Raw genomic sequence first — 8,276 nt, 5'->3', positions numbered from 1 at the left:
AATAACAAGCCTGCTCCTCCAACGCCTCAGCTAAAAAACATAACTCAGACCATCTGAGGCAAGGACTGTGCATTTATCATTTTTAAACATAAAGCGTCCACATGCGCCGTTGATGGATATTTAACTGAAACTGAGCCTGGAGAAACAGCTGATCTGTGAACAGATCCTGCAGTCTGCACACATCAGGAAACACATTTTTAGGAGAAGCCTGTTTCTGAGATGATGATACAAAGGACAATAAAAAAAAATAAGAGCATTTTCCACTTCTCCCCGATCACAAAGCGGGCACTCTCCGTGGAATCATCTGGTTTCCACTGCCAGAGGCAAGATCTCACATCTCAGCTGGGCACACACACACACACACACACACACCTCTGCACTCTGTTCAGGGTTCAGAGTGCTCTGGCTGGTAAATATTGTTAAAGAAAAGATGAGGTGCGCACATCCGAAAACCACTTTGGCCAGCTGCTGGAGTCAACATACTAGTCCATAGTAGAAGATAAAGATCCTGCACACTGTAACTGTAATGGGAGCTACAGTGTGCAGGATCTTTATCTTCTACTATATATATATTAGGCTTACATTTTAGCGTCTTTTCTCTATTATCCGTTGGACTTCGGCTATTTTTACACAAACTCCTTGGCCGGATTGTATTTTTCCATTCATTGGATAGCCTATGTGTTATTAGAGGATATGTGTTATTAGAGGAGCAGCTTCAGTGACAGGCTGCTGTCACTGTCCTGCTCCACCGACAGACTGAGGAAATCATTCCTCCCCCACGCCATGCGGCTTTTTAACTCCACCCGGAGGAAATAACTCTTATTATACACACACTGCACTACAGGTAGATAACACGCAAAGATGGAGGGGAAGGGGTGATTCCATGAGGCTGGATCAAGTCTGACAGTTCTCGAATCCCAGTACCGGGCGTCAGTTTCTGTCGACGGTCTTGGTCTCATGGTTTCACACTCTGAACTCTGAACCTCGGTCAGAGCGTGTTGTTCCTCAGGTTGTTTAAATTGTTCATATTTCTATTTTTTATATATTCCTTGTTTATAGTGTTTATATTGCTTGCTGTTATTTATCATCTGTTTATATTGTATATTTCTTCTAAATTTGCACATTGGCCTACATCTATGCACATTGTACACACATATGCACACGTTTTTTGCACATTCTTTATTTTTTATTTATTTAATCTTGTAATCTGTGGATACTGCTGAAAACTGGGAATTTCCTTCGGGATGAATAAAGTATCTATCTATCTATCTATCTATCTATCTATTGGTATAACACCGATAAAACACTAATAACACAAGGTGTATTGACCTTCTCCACATTGCCACACCTGCTCGCACGGTCAGATCTTCTTCCTCCATCCATCTCTCCGTTCCCCCCGTCCGCCTGGCCACCATGGGGAGCAGAGCTTTTAGCCGTTCTGCTTCCCAGCTCTGGAATGCACTCCCCCCTGACCTCCGCAACACCACATATGTTAGGCTAATCTATTTAAGTCCAAACTCAAAACTAGGGTTGGGTATCGGTTGAGTTTTATCTGATACCAGTGCCTACTCGGTATTTTTTAAACGGTTCCGGTGTTTAAACGGTTCTCAAACCGGTACTTAAAAAAAAAAAAAAAACGTACACACTTTGTCAAAAAACAATACCCTTTTATTTCCAGGGCCAAATTTAACACAATATTAACTTAAACATTTAAGCAATATAAATACAAATACGGCGATAATAAACTCGTGCCATTTGTGCGCAACTGCAGGGGAGAGGGAGTTACAGTCGGGCTGCAAGGCCTGGTCGGGAATATCTCGCGGACCGGTGGTTGGGGACCGCTGACCTAGATTATCAAACACTGTGCATTGTTCGGCTTTTAAATAAACGCCAGATGTTTCATTAAATTTGACGTGTTTGACGTGAGTCTGCATCCTCTTTAGATGTGAAATGAAGCCAAACCTTAGAGCGTTTTGCCTTCGGTATCTTTATTGATCCTCTCACTATCGGTTCATCTTTATTGATCCTCTCACTATCGGTTCTGATCAACAAGTGTGCTGAGTAGCGGCACTGACGTCACGTTCAGCAACCACAAGTTGACGCCGGAACACCAGGGGCCAGCACCAAAATTTTTGTTCTTATTCGGTCTCATTACTACCGTTTACGTCGGAACCGGTGCCCTGTTGGAACCGCGCTTCGGGACCCAACCCTACTCAAAACTCATCTGTTCAGACTTGCTCACACCATCTGATTCAATACAATTTGCTTATTTGTATTTTTCTATGATGTTTTTTATGCTGTTTTCTATTACGTTTTTCTTATGCTGTGTTTTCTGATGTTTTATGCTGTGTTTTTTCTGCTGTTGCTGGATTTTGTATTTATTTTTACTGTAAGGCGACCTTGAGTGCCATGAAAGGCGCCATAACAAATAAAATGTATTATTATTATTAGCCTAATATAATTAGAAAAATCCCAGTGGATCAGGCCTGTTGATGAATCGAAGCATGTCGCCTGTGCACCGCACACGGCTGCCTTCCCGTGTCACCACACCACCAGTTTCAGGGCTCGTTTATGAAGAGAGCGCGTGGCTCTGTGCTGCATCACAGTTGGTTTGCTTATAGAAACCCCAAACCCCAGCACTGTGATCTCGCACGGGACAAACACAAGGTGTAAACACTATGTGCAGCTTTTATAACCAAGATGGAGGACTTCACCTGTAAGATGATCATCTAAAATAGTAGTAGTAGTAGTAGTAGTAGTAGAAGTTTATTTGTCCCCGTAGGGTAGGCTAATTGGGTTACAGCAGATCACACGTGGCAGTAAGACAAATAAATAACAGTAAAACAACATAAATAACATCAAACAAGACAAAACATTCATCATATGCAGAGCATAGTAGTCATATCTTCATGTACAGATATAGGGGGGCTGGAATAAATTATGAAACTTCTACAGACTGTCCTATAGCGGAACTAATGTTGCCACTGTAACAGTTATTTTTGTTGTGTTATGTTCGAGTAGCAGTTAACGGGTTGTTGCCTTGGTTACGGGACGCTTTCTTATGCCGGTATGTTTTGGTGTTTATCGCTGTCATTAAAGTAAATATTAACGGATCAAGCCGACCTCTTGATCATTCTACACAGACCAGTTGAGCAAGCTTAGGTCAAGAACTGTGTTAGTTGTTAAGGAGTTTAATAGCCTGCGGCACGAAAAAGAATTTTGCTCTGTTTTTTGTAAACAGAGGGGAGCGGTATCGTCACCCAGAAGGCAGCAAGTCAAACATGTTGGCAAGAGAGTCACCAGCCTTTGGTCATACTTCATGAAATACCTAAGTTATAAATACCTAAGTTAGGAAATAATACACTCGATATCTCACACACACCCCATCTCCAATTTCGGTAGTACAAGCGGCTTTTGACGCGTTTTCGCGTGAAAAGGCACTGACCCACGTCCGTTACTGAGCTGCCAAAACCCTGAAGAACAACCCGTCTTGACTGAGGTTCAGGGTTAGTGTGAAACCAAGTGGCAGAACCCGACGCCCGGTACTGGGATTCAGGAACTGTCAGACTTGGTCTTATGGAATCACCCCTTCCCCTCCAGTCTTTACGTGCTGCTACAAATTAAGGCCCTGGTCCTGTTACTAAAGCTACGTCTGATAGCGCTTCTTCATTATGGGGTTTGCAGGAGGACAGGGTCTGTTGTAATACATTTCCATATATGGAAACTAGTCTTTATACTTTCCAATATATTGAAATATATGTAATAGTTTGTCTTCATATGTTCAAATATACTGCAATATATGCATAGACCATACCTGTCTATATATGATAACGACTTCCGGTTCACGTTAATTCTGACGGTTCACGTTAATTCACTTTTTAAGTCAGGAAAAGGCTTTGCTAGAAACTATGCCACCAAAAATTTCCAAACCCAGTCCTCAGCCATCAAAAACAACGGTACAAAACAGTTCTACTAGCGACGCCACAAGCTCCGCTAGCAACGTTGCCGATCAGGACCGGGACGAAGCTAATGCTACAGGACCTTCAAACAGTGACATACTGAGCGCGATTCGTTCACTGAAGGAAGATTTTACCAAGCAAACAACCGACATGCTGGAAGCAATCAATGGCGTCAGAGCGGATTTACTGTCGCACTCAAAGAGAATCCGGGAGGCGGAGGGCAGGATTTCACAAGCGGAGGAAGATGTAACAGCCCTCCAGCAAAAGGTCGAACAACTGGAAGGAAAGATGGAGATACTAAGAAATAAAGTGCAAGATCAAGAAGACCGAAGGAGACGCTCCAACTTGAGACTAGTTGGTCTCCCAGAGAAAACTGAGGGTCCTGACATGTGCAGCTTTTTGGAAAACTGGCTTCCCAAGGCTCTGGGTGATACTCTCACCCCCACCCCTGTCATCGAACACGCACATCGGATAGGCCAAGTCAACCCCATGCGGTCCTCAGCGCCCAGACCAATTGTCATGAAATTCCTGAACTACAAAGACCGTGAGAAGACGCTGAGAGCGGCCAGGAAAATGAAAGAGGTGCGATACGAAAACCAACGGGTCAGCTTCTTCCCGGACCTATCGGCTGAAACCCGCCAGCAGCAACGTGAATACTGACCACCCGCTATCCGCTTTCCCTAAAGTGTGTGCGCAAGATAGCAATTTTAGGGATAGCGCATGAAACACGCCCACGGACACACCTCCAGGTGCAAATGACGGAGTCGGCATAACGGATAGCGGGTAGCGTGGGCGCAAGATACCATTTAGGGATAGCGGAAGTACCTAAATCCGCAATTTGCGGGTAGCGGGTAGTGGCAGCGGATAGCGGGTGGCACAAGATATGGCCCTATATCTTTAATGTCTTGCGATACTAAAATTCTTTGTAAAGCCCTGGCTAGGCGGATAGAATCAGTTTTTCCCCACTTGATCGCTAATGATCAAAATGGATTTGTACGGGGTAGACAAGCATTCCATAATACTCGTAGACTGCTTAATATTCTGTATGCAAAACAAAATGCCAAGGACCATGCCATCCTGTCATTAGATGCCGAAAAGGCTTTTGACAGGATCGAGTGGAAATACCTTTTTGACACTCTAAAAAGATTTGGATTTGGGGAAAGGTATCTCAAATGGATCAAAATATTATATACCAAGCCAGAGGCAGAAATTGTAACCAATAACCAAATTTCAAAACCTTTCAGTATCAGTAGATCTACACACCAGGGTTGTCCTATGTCCCCTTTATTATTTTTGTTTGCCATCGAACCCCTAGCAATGGCAATCCGCCAGTCGTCTGAAATTTCAGGTATACTAATAGGCAAGACAGAACACCGTTTGTCTCTTTTTGCCGATGATATTATTTTGTTTTTAAAAAATCTTGAAACCTCAACCAAGGGGCTCAGTCATCTTCTCAAGTCGTTTAGACAATTCTCTGGTTATAAAATTAATAATGATAAAAGTGCCTTATTACTGTTAAATAGAGAAGAGAGAGAACATCCGTCAGTTCACACACAATTTACCAACGCCCCACAAGGATTTACATACTTAGGAATTAAAATAACCCCTGATATTAAAAACATTATTTCACTAAACTATGACCCTTTTGTAAAAGAAATAGGAGAATCCCTAGAGAAATGGAGTTCTCTATCGTATGAGAATATCTCTCCACCACATATAGAATATATGATATGGGATTTACTGACATTCTAGCAGCTGACGTGAAAACCTCTTTAAGATACACCACGCCTACCGTGGCTTCCCCTGCGCCCTATAAATTGACCCAGCTGCGCAGGGATCAGCTGATTCTCTGATTTTCACTGCAGATCAGACGACATGAGAACGAAAGACAGAGACGAAAGTTGTGAGAGAGGGAGACGAACGGTGGCTTTGTGCGACCCACATACCTTCAGGTAGAGAGCTGGTCTGTGTTAGACTCCTCTCAGGGTGAAAGTCGCCTTTGCTCCCTTACAGTTCTTGGAGGAAAGGAGTTGAGGTTACTCAGCGTACAGTTGGTCTGAGGAAGCGACGAAGTCGCGGGTGCAGCCAGCGTCCTCTCTCATATCTCCTTTTTCCTTTTAGTGTGGGGAAGTTGTCCATTAGAAGGATTGTGCTATACAGGTGCAGCGGGCACGGCCAGCACTTTCTTCCTGGGCGGCTTTCTTCCCATAAAAAAAAAAAAAAAAAAAAAGAGAGCTTCCTCATGTATTGTGTTGTCGTGTGACACAACAGCGCCCATTTCTCCCCATCCCCTTTCCAGGTCGATTCTTGTGGGAAATCTAACTCACAGGGAAACAAAAATAAAGCTAACAAACTTAGCAAAACAAAGAGCCACAAACTTTCCGGGTCACGTGATGGTGACATCACCGCGATGAGCCGGGAGAGTCCATTGTGCCTGGGCTGTGGGGGGAAGATCCTCATAGATGATTCTCATGACTTGTGTGTTTTTTGTTTGGGAGGGGAGCATGCATGGGCAGCACAAGAGGATCCTGCTGCATGTATGAGTTGCTTTTGCATGTCAGCTAGGCAAAGGGAAGCACGTTGCCGTTTCTTTCAGAAACAGGGCATAATACGGGAGACCCCTACTGTAGGCCTACAGGCTACCAAGCGGTTCAAGCCTACAGCTGTAGAAACTGGGCAGGCTGGCATGGCCTCTGCTACAGGCCCCCTTACTGTGCGGACAGTGGGGGGTGTGCGGTCTGTGTCCAGGTCTGGTCCAACCGAGGTGGTGCATTCGCCCCCACGGCCCTCATATGAGGAACGCCCCGCATCCCCATTGATAGATGTGGAGGGGGATGACGAGGAGGTTTCCCTGTTTCCTTCGGAAGAGGAGGATATGTTCGCTGCAGACCAGCAAGAGGAGGGGGAGCTTGATGAGAAGCGGTCACCCCTCCTGCAAGGTCTTATTAGCAGGACAGCAGCGGCTCTGGGTGTTGACATGCCGCCTATACAGGGGCTCGGCCCATCACGGTTTGATGATGGAGAAAAGGGGTCCCAACCTTTGATGCCCTTCTTGGTGCCCCTCCTCTCAGACTTTGAGGAGGTGGTCAGGAAGCAATTTAGAGAGCCGCGGGCAATGGGTCACTGGTCCGGGCTCTGTCGGGCCATGACTGCAGTTCACACTCCAGAGAGGATTGGTTGTGGGCCCCCACCCTCAGTGGACGCAGCATTGGCAGCTCTGGTGGCTCCCTCAAACTCAGTTCTGGGGAAAGGGAAGAGCCGGAGCAAGAATTGCAATATGATGGATGGTTTGCTGGTGACGATGCAGGGGACTATGGCAGTCCAGACAAAACTGGCCAACACAGCGGCCATATTGTCCCTGTATCAGCGACACTTAGTCCAGCAACTTTCAGCCAAGTGTGGGGGGCAGCTCGTAGAGGAACTGCAGCAGGTCTCCTCACTTCTCCCCAAGCTTATGAGAGAGCAAGGGGAGGCAGCTGGCAAGGCCTCTGGCAAGCGTGGCGTCATCTGTGGCTGTCGCAGTCCCAGTTGCAGCCTGACGACAGGGCATGTCTGTTCAGGCTGCCTGTGCAGCCGACAGCTATGTTTGGTTTTGGTGGTGTTTTGGTCCAGCTGGATGCAGGGCAGCACAGCAGGAGAGGACAAAGAGGGCGCGGGGGCAAAGCACCCCAGGGGCCCAAGTCCCAGTCCTGATGCCATTTTTCCCCCTGTCGGCATAAGCCCTCAGGGGCCTCATGCAGCATGGGAGTCCCTGGGGGCGGACTCCTGTGTCGTTTTAACAATGACTCAGGGGTATCATCTTCAGTTTTTGAGTGCCTCCTGTGACTTGGTGTCTGCTTTTACCATCATTGCAGATCACCAACACAGAGGGATTTTGTGCTCTGACCCATTTTGGACCTCAGCGGCTTGAACAAGTTTCTTCGACCCCTGAAGTACAAGATGTTGTCCATATCACTGGCTCCCCGCACCTTACCAGGTGCATGGATGTGACCTTAGGGCCTCTGCGGCCGTAGGGTCTCAGGGTAATGAATTGCCTGGACAATTGGCTCATATGCACTCAGACAGAGGAGCAGTGTTGTCACCATGTCCAGATGTTGCTGGCACGCATCCAGTATCTGGGTCTGTGCATCAACAAAAAAGTGCAGTCTGCAGCCATCTCAGGCCACCCAGTTCCTTGGTATGTGGCTGGATACCAGGACTGGATTGGTAACGCTGACGCAGGCCTGACAGGATTCCCTCAGGTAATGTCTGGAGCAGTTCACCTGGGGGCCAGGGTCACAGGGAAGCTGTCTTCGCCTGTTAGGTCATGGCCGCTGC

This window comes from Myripristis murdjan, chromosome 16, assembly GCF_902150065.1.
Source record: "Myripristis murdjan chromosome 16, fMyrMur1.1, whole genome shotgun sequence".
In the NCBI taxonomy this organism is placed as follows: domain Eukaryota; kingdom Metazoa; phylum Chordata; class Actinopteri; order Holocentriformes; family Holocentridae; genus Myripristis; species Myripristis murdjan.
Note: the sequence above shows the minus strand (reverse complement) of the source record.